General features: G+C 33.9%; 1 protein-coding gene and 1 long non-coding RNA gene across 5 annotated transcripts in view; one reads left to right on the plus strand and one right to left on the minus strand.

Moving 5' to 3' along the window:
- The window catches only part of LOC105471492 (elongator acetyltransferase complex subunit 4), a 252,628-nt gene that overhangs the window by 147,679 nt on the left and 89,613 nt on the right, over positions 1-15,336 (minus strand). The window lies entirely within an intron of this gene.
- The window catches only part of LOC105471490 (uncharacterized), a 169,546-nt gene that overhangs the window by 131,619 nt on the left and 22,591 nt on the right, over positions 1-15,336 (plus strand). The window contains exon 4 of the long non-coding RNA XR_003015873.2: positions 6,528-6,702. This is a non-coding gene — a long non-coding RNA (uncharacterized lncRNA). The remainder of the gene's footprint in view (positions 1-6,527; positions 6,703-15,336) is intronic.

Raw genomic sequence — 15,336 nt, forward strand, 5'->3', positions numbered from 1 at the left:
TTAAAAGAAGGCAATAAATGGATGAATTTAAGAAGAAAACCAAATTTATTTCCCATATAAATACTAGCATTAATGTTATTGTTTTAAAATATTTTACAAATGCTACGAAATATCTCAAAGAATCTTTAGTAAGCATGAGGAAAATCTGCTTTACATTATCTGAAGTTAAGATTCTGCATAATGGACAATTTGTGTGCTATGACTGAACATTAATGTCATGATAATGTCACGAGCATAGCAATTCCATAGACATTGAAGTGCCTAATGTTGTAAAAGCTGTGGGTGACCTTAAAATTACACAAGTATTTGCTTTACTGTGATCCTAAGTAAACAATCACATAGGCAGAAGAAATATCCTAAAGAAAGAATGAAATCTAATTTGAAGCATGAATGCAGCAGTAAAGAATATAAAATGTTAGGAAATATAGCAGACTCCTTAGTGTGCAAAATCAATGGTAGGTGGTTCAGGAAAAATATCTGTACATCTCTGTAAACATGTAATTGAACAGCCACAATAAACCCAAAAGTGTCTATCTTGCAAAAACAAAACAAACAAAAAAAATGCTGTTGTGTACAAAACAAATACAGCTCCAGATAATGAAGAATTTGGTAGTTTGGCTATTTCTCATACAGTTATTTCTCCATTTTCAGTGAAAATGCTGTAGATTACATAGATATATTTTTTTTCACAAGTGTGGAAATATGTGTAAAAATAATATTCTGTAAGGGCAATTTTATGACTATTTCATATCTTAACACACATTTGTCCCAGCTAGATCAACCTTTCAGAACACAGTGCTGCTGTCTGAATGCAGTAGATTCAATTCTAATCTGGATCAATTTGCTTTGCACAAGGGGTAAAATCTGCAAGCTTTCAGATTATGAAATGAATTCCAGCCAACCATCTGATGAATGTCACTATGGGTTATAGGAGAGTGGATCAAAAATATAGCCAATGCATTTTAATCCACTAATAATAATTCTACCCCAAACCATTATTATTTCATATAGTAATAATAGGGGATCATGCAATATTCATCTTTCTGTGTTGGGCTTATTTCATTTACCACAATGTCCTTCTTATTTCATTTACCATAATGTCCTTCTGTTTCATCCATGTTGTCACAAATGACAAGATTTCTGTTTGAAGGCTAAAAGTCCATTGTGTGTGTGTAGACCACATTTTCTTTATTCATTTATCCCTTGATGAACACTTATGTTGATTCCATATGTTGATTATTGTGAATAATGGTACAGTAAACATGGGAGTGTAAATATGTCTTCAACATACTGATTTTATTTCCTTTACATATACAGTCATGCGCTGCATAGGGACGTTTTGGTCAATGATGGACCACGTATACAATGATTGTCCCATAAGATTAGAATAGAATTGAAAAATTCCCATCATCTAGTGATGTTGTAGCCATATTACTCACATGTTTATGGTGATGCTGGTATAAACAAACTTGTCCTAAAAAGTACAGCACATATAATTATGTATGGTACATAATAATAACAAATGACAATTTTACTGGCTTATGTATTTACTATACTATACTTTTTATTGTTAGAGTATACTCCTTTTATTTATTGAAAAAAAAAAAGCTAACTATAAGACTCAGGCAGGACCTTCAGGAGGTATTCCAGAAGAAGGCATTGTTATCACAAGAGATGACAGCTGTGTGTGTGTTACTGTCCCTGAAGACCTTCCAGTGGGAAAAGATGTGGAGGTAGAAGATAGTGATATTGATAATCATGACCCCACACAGGCCTAGAGTAATGTGCATGCTTGTGTCTCAGTTTTTAACAAAAAAATTTTACAAGTAAAAAAATTAAAAATAGCAAATAGAATAAGAATATAAAGAAACAATATTTTAGTAGAATTGTGCAAAGCGTGTTTTAAGCTGTTATTACAAGAGTCAAAAACTCATTTAAAATGCAAAAGTTTATCAATTAAAAATGTTACAGAAGCTAAGGTGAATTCTTATTGAAGAAAGGAAAATATTTTTAATAAATTTAGTGCAGCCTAAGTGTACAGTGTTATAAAGTCTACAGTAGTATGCTTTAGTATATTAGGCCTTCACGTTCACTTACCACTCCTTAACTGACTCACCCAGAGCAACTTCCAGTCCTGTAAGCTCCATTCTTGGTAAATGCCTTATACAGGTGTACCCCTTTTTATCTTTTAGACTATTATTTACTGAACCTTTTCTAAGTTTAGAAACACAAATAACTGTATTAAAATAGCCTATTCAGTCCAGTAACATGCTGCACAAGTTTGTAGGCTAGGCCCAAGAGAGTACTATAGAGCCTAGGTATGTAGACTGTACCATGTAGGTTTGTGTAATTACTCTCTATGATGTTTGCACAATGATGAAATTGCCCAATAATGTATTTCTCAGAATATATTTCCATTCATAAGTGTCAAATGACTGAATGCTCAGAACTGGGGTTGTTGGATATGTTGGTTCTCCTTTTGATTTTTTAAGGAACCTCTATACTATTTTCTACAATGGCTGTTCTAATTTATATTTCCACCAACAGTATACAAGGGTTCCTTTTTCTCCAAATCATCTCCAACACTTCTGTCTTTTTGATAACAGTCATTCTAACAGGTGTGAGGTGAAACTTCATTGTGTTTTTAATGTACATTTCCCTGATGATGAATAATGTTGAGCACTTTTTCATATACGTATTGGTCATCTGTATGGTTTCTTTTGAGAAATGTCTATTTTGGTCCTTATCCAATTTTTAAATTGAGTTATTTGTTTTCATGCTATTGTGTTGTTTGAGTTCCTTAATATTTTGAACATGAACCCTTTTACTAGACATATGATTTGCAAATATTTTCCCCCATTCCATAGGTTATTTTTTTACTCTGTTGATTCTTACCATGTTGCACAGAATAGGGCATTCTTTGATATGAGAATAAAAAGGAAGATGCGAAGCCAATACTTCTTAATTTCTTATTTAACCCTGACAGTTCAATCATCAACAATGCTTAAAATTTTATAAGTAATAAAATAAATTCCTCTAATTAGATTTCTAGAAAAATAAACTATTTGATAACAAATAAAATGGAATAAATCAATAGATTTAGGTATATCAATTGTGAATATTAATTTTTGAATATTTGGGATTAAATCATTTAAAACTGAAATTATTTACATGATATTGATACTAAAATACTAAGTACTATTAATCTCCATGTTTCTTTGCCAGCAATGTTTATAGTAATATATATGTACACACACACACACATATCTTTTTGCTGAAAATCAGTATCTCGTATTGTCATCTAAAATTTTGGTTTGTTATTAAAATCCTTTGCTTTTGAGGATGTTTACTCTTGTGTGTGTGTTTAGTAGTGTAGGCACTGATAAAACAGGAGTTGGCAAGAAGTAAACCCAGTTAAAAAGATCCTGGCTTCTTTACTAATGTTTCCAAACATTCAACAAAGATTACGTTATCAAAGTATTTAAAACATGCTTCAAAAGTGGCACATTTCTAATCATTTTGTGATCACATTATATGAATTTATATACTATTTTGCCTGATTTTCTTGTATTTTCAACAACTTTTACATTACAATGATGTATTTTGAGATTCTACAATGTGCCTTTAAAACTATTAGCTATACAAAGAACATAAAAACAATTACTAGAACTTTACTTTTTACCTTTAAAATATCAAACATTTAATATTTTCTTTAGTTAAAAAAGTAAAATTGTTCCATGTGCATTATTCATGCTTTTCTGCTAATATTACCATGCAGTTTAGCAAGAATTTATTTCTTTATACTAATATATAAACATGGATAAAAGGGGCCAAATGACACAAATGTAAACCTGTTTTCTGATAACAAAGTTTAATATTTTTTAGAGATGATAGAAAAAAATGAAACTCATGCTTATCAATATTCTATCCCCCATCTCTAATTTTCCTCAAGAAGTCTAAAGCACATTTGCATCACATAATTTTAATTCCTATCAACAAATTGCATTGGTTTTGCTGTGAAAAGTAATGTTGTCATTCACTCTCATTAAGAAAGATAAAAACATTAGCTGTAAGAAAAAGAATCAGATGTAGTATTCTACAAAAGAAATCAAGCACAGGTCGATGATAAATAACAGATAAAAACTACAGTTTTGGAAACAAACAAAGGAATGCTTAGCAAAAGTCTTCAAAGAAACACTTAAAAATCTTTTAATAATTAAGAAAAAAGAAAAAAAGTCACTTCAACTGAGGGGTTTAATAAAAAAATATTTAAATATGAGTAAATAACAATATACAACACTGCCACCACCAACAAAAAACCTTGGGTAACAGGAGACAAGATTTTATCAGTGAAAAGGTAAGTTACAAAAATAAGATTATGTACATGTGATATTAAAATAACTTGTTGATAAGTGAAAAATCTATACATAGATAACAGGCTCTTAGGTTGATTTTCAATAGGACTACCTGATTTTAACTATATCATCTGATAAAGTGTCTGGTACATAGTAAATAATCAAAACACTTTTGTAACACAGTCACCACATTTGCTGAATAGAATAACCTTGTGAGGTTAAGTATAGTCATTCTCCCCATTTTATGGTTGAGATTTTAAGACCATTTTGAGGCTAAGTAATTTGCCCAAGGTTGTACCACAATTAAGAGACACAAATGGCACTTAAAACTCAAAGTTTAAAAAACTCAAATTACCTGCTCTTTTGGCTATGCTAAGATAAAGTCCCAGATGGCGATCTAGATTCAATGAAAAGCCTGTGGTAATGTGGCCTAGAGGAGGTCTGAACATGGCTTCATTCAACATAGCCAAATGAAGCATTCAGGTGCATAGTTTTAGGAAGAGATTTCTCTTTTAGTTGCACTGATCGAGGCCTCCACCAAGGCCTTACTTACAAAGCACTTGGTAAACGATGAATAAAGAAAACTCAATACTGTGAAGTGTATGCTTACAAATACATAAACTAGATACGAGTATTGTACAGTGGAATGTAGGTTTAAGATGTGGGTTCTAGTTCTACCTGTGTCAACATGTACATGTGTGGTATAAGGTAAATTGTTTAAATTTTCTGTCCTGGTCCTCGAAATTTTCTCATCTGTAAAGCCAAGGGTTGCATTAGATAATCTATGTTGTCCATTCTGACTTTGAAATCATATGGTTCAAAAATGATTTTTCTCATTAAAATCAGTCATTGCCGGGCTTTTAAAAATAAGAACTTCTTGTGTATTTAAATATTGATTTAACTACTTGATAGAAATACTTAGGACAAGAAGCTGTTATCACTCCCAATTAGGATTAATTTAAAGTGAAGATGAAGCATTTTTGACATTATTATGCAAATAAATGAGAAAGTATGATTTGTATTACCAAAATTCTATTTACACATATATGTCATTCATCTATGACGAATAGTGAGATACCCTTGTAAGGCAGTAGGCACAATATTAAGTGTCTCAACTAATTGTATAAAATAGTTTGCTGAGCTAGTTATATTAGCATATAATTTGCATGTGACTATAGAGACTGTGAAGTCTATTCACAAGTAATTTTCAAGTTAAAAATTTCATTACTGTTACCTTGAAGGCTGTCATTTACTGATTTTTCTCCACTGATGATTTGCATCTAAGAATACTGAGTTTGACTATCTTCACCATGGATGTTCAACTAAGAACTTACAAAGTGTAGGAATGTATTAAGCGCACCAAGAAAATGTATTAAGCGCAGCAGAAACCTCTGAGCCACAGTTAGGAAAATACTAAGAACTATGAGGATGCACAAATTACATGTAGGAGCTAAGCAATCCATATTCTTACAGGGATACTATTAAGAGGGGTTATGATCCTTCATGAAAAATAACTCAGCTTGACATCACTCTGACTTCCTTTAATTACTGATGTAAACAAGGTTTTAGACTATGTCTCCTACTACGCTTCACTGTTGCTGTCATCTATCCAACTCTGGGTCATGACTCATCTAACACTCTGGCCTTTCAGTTTTTTGATCTCTCTTCCAATGATCTATTCTCCATTCTATTTAAGTTGATCATCCCCATGGTTGTTTCTTAGACCATGTCATTATCAATAACTAGCATACCTCTATAATCTCAATTTCATGCATACGCCTCTACATAACCACTACTTTCTTTCCACCTAGTACCCATATACAATCATTTGACCCTGCTGAGATCTCTATATCATTGTCTACCACACCTTTCACTCACCTGCTTTGATAAGCTCTTTCAATTAATTAACCATCTCGATCCATGGTCAATCCTTATCTTCACTTCCTTGCCCTTCTCTTACTTTGTCACACACACTTCCTGCTATTCTGGCTAAACACAACTCTCTGTCTATTCCACACTTGCCTCAGTATAGCTAAAAATGGCCAGAGAAACAGACTGGTATGACTTTAATTTCATGACCACAAACCTCAATAGGCCCTTAAGGCTATTCCCATTATATATATCCTCACTCTCCTAGATGATAATGTCATACTTTCTCTTTTCCTTTTTTAGTTGAAACCTCCAATATCTCTTCCTCCATCTTCATTATCAGTTTATAACCTTTGACTGAGAAAACAGAAGCAGCCAGAAGGTGTCCTACCACTACATTTTCTACCTGCTATGGTTTGAATTCTTGTGTCCCCGCAACACTTATATGTTGAGCGCTAATATGCAACAGTATTAAAAGGTGAGAACTTGAGAGCACATGAACACAAGGAGGAAAACAACACACACTGGGGCCTTTTGGAAGGTGAAGGGTGGGAGGAGGGAGAGGATTAGGAAAAATAACTAATGGGTACTAGGTATAATAACTGAGTAATGACATAATCTACAAGAAACCCCCATGACACAAGTTTGCCTATGTAACAAACCTGCACTTATACTCCTGAATTTAAAAGTTAAAAAAAAAAAATTAAAAGAAAGAAGTGAAAACTTTGGGAGGTGATTAGGTCATGAGGGTGGAGCACTCATAAATGAGATTAACACTCTCTTAAAGAGGTCCATGGTAGCCTACATTCCTCTTCTGCCATGCGAGGTTACAAAGAGAAGACACCTATCTATGAAGAAAGGGGGCCTTCACCAGAACCTGACAATGCTGGCACCCTTATCCTGGAACTTTATAGCCTCCAGAACCATAAGAAATACATTTCTGTTATTTATAAGCTGTCGTTTACGATATTTTTGTTATAGTAGCGTGAATAGACTAAGACACCACACTCTCAGCATGTGTAGTCAAATATATATTCTGTCTTCTCACAGGCTGCCATATGTGAACTATCTAAACTCCTATATCAACCCAGTACCTCCACTTGTGCACAGGCCTCATACAAAAAAATATCACTTGGACAATTCTCTCCTCTCTCCTCCATTATTAACTTCTCCTTTTCTATTGATTGTTTCCTATAATATATAAACATACTGTTATCTCTCCCTTGAAAAAAATATAACAACCACTTGTCCCATCTCCTTTGCCAGCTACTACTCTATTTCTCTGCATCAAACCCCCTTAAATTTTCTAAAATTCAGTGTCACCGCTCCTCTCCTTACATTTTCACTTAAACCCATTCCAAGTAGGCTGTCACCACCCCCATCCCATCCATTAAAACTGCTTTCATTATGGTGACTGATGACCTCCAATGGCTAAATTCAATTGGTCTCTTTTCTTTTCTTTGGTAACAACTTTATTGAGATAGAATTCAGATACCATACAATTCACCCACTGAAAGTGTACAGTTCAATGGTTTTAGTATATTGACAGCTATTTAAGTATTACCACAATTTTAGAATACTTTCATTCCTTCAAAAAGTAATCTCATACCTGTTTTATCAACTCCCTCCAATTCTACTAGCACTAAGGAACCATTAATGTACTTTCTGCCTCTCTATATTTCATATTATTATTTCATATAAATGAAATCATGTAATACGTTGTCTTTTATGACTGATACTACGCTTTGAATGTTGGTCCCCTCTAAAATTCATGTTGAAATTTAGTTGCCATTGTTACAGTATTAAGTGGTGGGACCTTTGAAAGGTGATTTGGCCATAAGGGCTTCACCATCATGGGTGGGATTGGTGCCAGTAAAAAAGAGCGAGTTCAGTCCTGTCTCATTCTCTTGGTTCTTCCATTCTTTTGCCATGTGAGGAACAGGGTTCCTCCCCTCTGGAGAATGCAGTGTTCCAAGTACCATGTTGGAAGTGGAGACTAGGTCCTTAACTGACACCAAACATGCTGGCAATTTTACCTTTGGCTTTCAAACTTTCAGAACCATGAGAAATAAATTTCTATTGTTTATACATTACTTACTCTATAGTATTCTGTTATAGCAGCACAAAATGGACTAAGACAATTTGTTTCTCTCACTTACTATAATGTTTTAAGGATTCATCTGAGTTGTACCCTGTATCAGTACTTCATTCCTTTTTATGGTGAAATAAATATTCCATTGTATGGATATACCATATTTTATCCACCCATCAGTTGAGGAACAACTGCGTTGTTTCCACTGGTGAGCTATTATGAATAATGTAGTTATGAACATTTATGTACAGGTTTTTGTACATAAATGCACACACACACACAAAAGGTTTTGTTTTGATCCTCTTGGGGATATACCTAGGAGTAGAATTTCTGGGTCAAATGGTAACTTTAACTTTTTGACAAATGCCAGAGTGTACCAGTCCAAACGACTATACTATTTTACATTCTCACCAGCTGTGTATGATGGTTCTGATTTCTTTACATCTTTGTCAACACTTTTTATTATCTGATTCTTTCATTCTAGCTATCCTAGAGGATGTGAAGTGTATCTCATTGTGTTTTTGCTCTTGGGGTGCTTTTTTTTGGCTTGGAATATTTTTATTTGTCATTTTACTTTGAGTATTTCTTTGTTTGGTTTTGATTTATCTTCTACTAACAGAATATGCTGATTTTTAAATCCAATCTGTTTTTCCCCATTTTTCTTTTTAATTGTGGTTAAAAAACCCATATAATATAAAAATTTACTATCTTAACTACTTTTGAATATATAGTTCAGTAATGGTAACTATATTCAACAGATGTGTTGTGTAACACTACTTAACATTAAGTTAAACAGATCTCCAGAAATTTTTTATCTTGCAAAACTGAAACTGTATATCCATGAAACAAGAAACAACCACTCCTCATTTCCCTCTTTCCCTCAACCTGTGGCAACCACCATTCCATTTTTGGTTTTTGTGAATTTGACTACTTTAGATATCTCATATGAGTAAAACCATATTTATCTTTTTGTAACTGATTTCACTTAGTACAATGTCAAGGTTCATCCATGTTGTAATATGTATTTTACATATGTATTTATATATGAAATATATATTTCCATCATTTTTAAGGCTAAATAACATTCCACTATATGGGTAAATTTTGTTTATCAATTTATCAGTTGGTGGACATTTGGACTACTATCACCTCTTGGCAACTGCAAATAATGCTGCTATGAACATGGGTGTCCAAATATCTCTTTGAATCCCTGCTTTCCATTTTTTTGGACATCTACCTAGAAGTGGGATTGTTGGATCATACAGTTTTGAGAAACTGCCACGCTGTTTTCCATAGCAGTTACACCATTTTACAATCCCAATAGTGCACAAGAGTTCCAATTACTCCATATCCTAACCAACACTTGATCTTTTCTGTTCTTTTTTACTTTTTCCTTTCCTATTTTTTATTTTTATCCTAACAGATGTGGGGGATATCTTGTGGTTTTGACTTGTATTGTCTAATGATTAGTGATAGTGAGCACTTACTCATATGCTTGTTAGTCCTCTGTATATCATCTTTGGAGAAATGTCTATTCAAGTCCTTAGCCTATTTTATAAAGTCAGGTTATTTGTTTTTATGTTGTCATATTGTAAGAGTTCTTCATTCTGGATATTGGCCTCTTATCAGATAATATAATTTGCAATTTTTTTTTTTTACCATTTCTTATGTTGCCTTGTCACTGTTGATTGAGTCCTTTGATGCACAAAAGTTTATGTTTGATGTAGTCCTATTTGTCTATTTTTGCTTTTATTGTTTGTGCTTTTGGTGTCATATCCAAGAAATAATGGCCAAATCCAAGATTATGAAGTGTTTCCCCTATGTTTTCTTCCAGGATTTTAATAGTTTTGAATCTTACGTTTACGTCTTTAATCCATTTTAATTTTTGCATATGGTGTAAGACAAGGATTTATCTTCACTTTTATTTTTATTTTTTGCATTAGATACCCAGTTTTCCCATTTGTTAAACAGTCCCTGTGAGTGATCTTGGTACCCCATTGAAGACTGTTTGACCATATACGCAAAAATTTATTTTTGGGCTGTCTATTCTATTGGTTTGTGTATCTGTCCTTACATGCAATTTTTACTTTATACCATACTATTTTAATTACTGTAGTTATGTAACATGTTCTGAAATTAGAAAGTATAAAACTTCCAACTTTGGTCTTTTTCAAGAGTAAGTTGACTGTTTGAGGTCCCCTGAGTTTTAGTCCGTGTGTAACTTTAAATAAACTAAATCTGTTGTTTCTATTTCCTTCTTTTCAAACTGGGGATACTGCAAACGTCATAGGATTTTTGAAGAATTAAATGAGATAACAAATGTAATATGCTAAGAATAGTACTTGACAGAAAAATCGGTTCTCAATAACTTAGTTATGATCAATCCCCATGAAGTCAATATAATATAGTAACACTCCAGTTGCAGGATGGAGGGTGATTGGGTGGGACGACTAGATGGACAAATTTCAAACATATAAGCAGAAATAATAACAATTATGATGGCTAAAATTCATTAACCCTTTACTATGCCAGCCACCGTATGCTAAGTGCTATCTCTATGGTTCTGGTTTATGTTTCTTTTGATATAGTGACATTTATCGGTCATTTCTGTATCTTCTTCTGAGAACATCCTCTTAACGTTCACCTTTTGCCTGTTTTGAAGTAGGGTATTCAATTTTTTCTTACCCATTTAAACATAACCATAATTTATGGAAATATATGCATATATGTTTGTAATTTTTAAGATTTTGAAATCATCTCGAACTTACATAAAAGTTGCAAATACAGAACAAAAAATCTTTTTTTCCCATTCCACCTGAGAGTAAGTTGCTGACCTGATGACTTATCACTTCTTAATAATTTAGGATGTGATTCCTACAAACAAGGACATTCTTCTAGAGAATAATACAACCATCTGATCTGGCATATTGGTAAAAGTAGGAAACTGAGACTACCATCTAATCCTCACACCCCATTCAAGTTTCACCAGTTGTTCCAATATCATCCTATACAACAAAATGAAATAGTTTAGAATCATGTGTTGCATTCAGTTGCCATTTGTTCTCTTCAGTCTCCTTCAATCTGGACGTTCCTTAGATTTACCTTAACTTTCATGATCTTGACATTTTTGAGGATTACAGTCCAGATGTTTGGTAGAATGTTTCCAATTTGGATTTGTGTGATGCTTCTTCATGATTAGATTTAAATTATTAATTTTTGGTGGAACTATCACAGAAATATTGCTGAGTTCTCACTGCATATTATCTGGTGATACATGCTTTTGATCACTCCCACTACTGGTGATGTTAACTTGATTAAGGTAATTCTTCTAGTTTTCTCCACTCTAAAATTATTCTTTTCCCCTTTGTAGTTAATAAGTAGTTTGTGGGATGGTACTTTCTGGCTATGTAAGTTATCTTATACCTCAAAAAACTTTCAATTTATTCACTTACTTATTTATATCAGTACATACTTATATCTTCCTATTTTATTAAATCCATTACTATCATTATTTATTTTGATGCTCAAATTGGCCAGCATGCCCAGTGAGAGTTCCTTTTGGCTGGCTTCTGTGTCCTTTTGATATGCCATCATCATTCTTCAGGAACTTCTACACATAAAAAGATGTTCCAAGCATATATTTTTCTTTCTCTTCCATCAACCATTTCTCCAAAGAGTCCCGGTGCCTTTGAATGGAGAATGGCATTTAGATCTGAGCATGAGATATACTCATTGCTATTTCGCAACTCCAAGAATTTAAGACATTCATTCATATTTTCTGCGATTATTTTAATAATTTCATTTATTATATTTATCTCTTTAACTCTATGGAAATACAGTATAAGGTGAGATATAAGGTAAGAATTTACTATTTTATTACCAAATGATTAGGCTCATAATTTGAAATCCCTTCTCTTGTTATAAAAATGACTCTTGTTTTGGCCAGGTACAGTGGCTCATGCCTGTAATCCCAGCACTTTGGGAAGCCAAGGCAAACAGGTCAGGAGTTCGAGACCAGCTAGGCTAACATGGTGAAACCCCATCTCTATTAAACATACAAAAAAAATTAGCTGGGTGTGGTGGTGTGCGCCTGCAATCCCAGCTACTCGGGAGGCCGATGCAGGAGAATTGCTTGAACCCAGGAGGTGGAGGTTGCAGTGAGCCGAGATCATGCCACTGCACTAGGTGACAAAGCAACACTCCATCTCAAAAAATAAAAAAAAAAAAAAAAAGCTCCTGTTCATCATAAAAATTCAAACATATAAAACATACAAAGAATAATAATGAAAACTTATCCAGAAACCACCACCCAGAGGCAAATATTGTTAACAGTTTGGTGAATATCCTGTAAGACATCTCTCTATACCAGTCCTTCCATTTCTTACTGAGAAAAACGATTGCAGATGTTAAGAAGTATGCTGATAAAAATGTTTTTGATTCTAAAAAGAAGAGTATTTTATCAACAAACAAATGTAAAGAGATTATTACTATGTATTTCAAAAATGTTTGGCATTTCCCTCACAGCCTTTCAAATCTAATGTATACTGTGAATCTCTTAGATAATCTAGGAAGGGGATTTAGTTTGCAGTCTTTCATGAGCTTATTTGCCTGCATATCACTAGGTTTTTGGAAGCTAAATTAACATCTCCTGAATTAGTGTTAGAAAAGAATTTGGGATAAGCCATACAAAATTTTATGTAAATAGGATTGTGCTATTTATCCTATTTCTATAATCTGCTTTTTCACTCCATTATATCTTGGATGCAAAGCCCAGTAACCACCCCTGATCTCTTATACAGAAAAATCTTCTGCAGAGCCACCTCTCTACAGCCATTGCTGCAGTTTTAACAGCTACCATTAGCCTTAGACCTTAATAAAAGCCACAGTGCCCACCACCCTCCAAAGCACAATGGAATTTCCCTTGAAAGGTGGTAGACACTTGAGCCTAACCAAATAAAGCTGCAGCTTAGAATCTTTTCCTCAATATTTGGGACATTTGGTTGGTATTCTCTTTGTTTTCCAACATCACTTTCAAATCACTCCTCCTCCTCCACTTCCTAGGAAAATGAAACTAACAAATCCATGCTTTTTTTATATATTGCTAATCCCCAGCCATTCTCCTTTTAAGTTGCTGTCTTTATCAAGCTCCTGGACATTTTCCTCACTGTTAATTGAAGACTCTGCACCTGGCTTACAGTCCGAATTCAAACAACTTATTCTCACCCAATATTACTTATCTTAGTACCTTGCTTTGTTCATTTACCTCCACTATTAAGATTAGTAAATCTACTACCAGAGTACTGCCCCTTCTCTTTCTCTCTCTCTCTCTCTATATATATATCTATATCTCTCTCTATCTCTCTCTCTCTCTCTATATATATATATCTCTCTCTCTCTCTATATATATATATCTATATATATCTCAACAGCAAGTGTCTTCAGTTGCTTTTCTTCAGTCTAAGGCTCATAATTCAACATTTTGTTCACTCTTTTTAATCACTTAAACTTCTTTGTTCTTTGTCCTACTCACTCCATCTTGCAAAATTTCAACCCTGCTTATACCCAGGAATCTTAGCACAGAAGCAAGAAAGTCACACAATCTGATAGACTGGCACCACCACAACCATTTGAGATTTCTGTAGTCAGTGTATTCTTCCAGTCTATGAAATAACCATTTTAAAGTTTCTCAATTTAACCCAAACTCCCAAGAGGTAACTAACCATCCCCTAGTGGACAACTATGACCATTATTTCACAAGTAAAGAGAAGTCATCAGTACATATCTTCAGAAACTGCTGCTTTCTTTTCTACATCTTCATCCATTACCTCTTTATTAATTTTTCTGCACTGACATTTAAATAAAACAGAGCAAAAAAAAATCTTATTTCACCCCCAATCCCTTCCAGTTATTGATCTTTCTTTGCCCCCATAAAAAAAATTCCTGAGACAGTAATATGACCCACCTGAACTCACCTCCACATAGCTCTTTCCATCGCTCACATGATTTCAGCCACAGTGGCCTTTTAAATTCTTGTAAATACCAAGCTCCTTCCTTTATTAGCACATCTGCTGCTCCTTCTGACAATAATACTTCTTGGCCCAGTGCCCATTGCATGATTACCTTCTTCTTAGTTGGGTCTCAGCTAAAATATTTCCACTTAGAAGGACTTTTAGTGAACATAACTCAAGGTATACCCACTGCTCTCTCTGCTCACTTAGCTTCCCCCATGGAAAATGTTCTTTCTTTATATTTAATTACATATATATTTGTTTGCTTGTTTTAAATAAATTATGTGCTTTCTTATTAGACTGTAAGCCACACAATGGCAAGGTTAACATCTGCTTTGTTCACTACAATGATGTAGAACTTAGCATAATGCTAGGCTTATAGCAGTTGCTCAAGTTCATAGGTGCTGAGATTTGGAAAAAGCTTTCAATAAATATTATCGGACAGATGATTATGCTTACTTACTTCAGTAGACTGGACTATCCTGTCTAATATCAGAATCCTGGAAAACATTCTTGATATTCCCTTTACCTTTTCTCCAACCTCAGTGAGATCCAGTGAGATCAGAGAGACAGCTAGCAATCAGATTAGGTAAGGCCTTGTAGGGTCGTGGATTTATTATCCTGAATGAGTTGGGGAATCATCGGAGTGTTTGATCCAGAGTAGTGATAAGAGCTGATGTATACTGTAAAACTGGACTGCCTAACAAGATAGCCACTAATTATGTATGGCTACTTAAATTAACTAAAGAAAAATAAAATTAAAATTCAGTGCCTTGGTCTTACTAGTCACATTTCACGTATTCATGCATGTGGCTAGTGGCCGCTACATCACACAGCACAGATACAGAAAATTTCCATCACTGCAGAAAATTCTACTGGACGGAAAATTCTATGTTGAAAAACTCACTAGGGCTATTTTGAAGAAAAACAGGAGCCAACAAGGAGCAAGGACCAAAGAGCAAAGAGCAAGACCAATTAGGAGGCTATCCCAACAGCTGTGGCAAGAAATGTG

The sequence above is a fragment of the Macaca nemestrina genome, chromosome 12, assembly GCF_043159975.1.
Source record: "Macaca nemestrina isolate mMacNem1 chromosome 12, mMacNem.hap1, whole genome shotgun sequence".
In the NCBI taxonomy this organism is placed as follows: domain Eukaryota; kingdom Metazoa; phylum Chordata; class Mammalia; order Primates; family Cercopithecidae; genus Macaca; species Macaca nemestrina.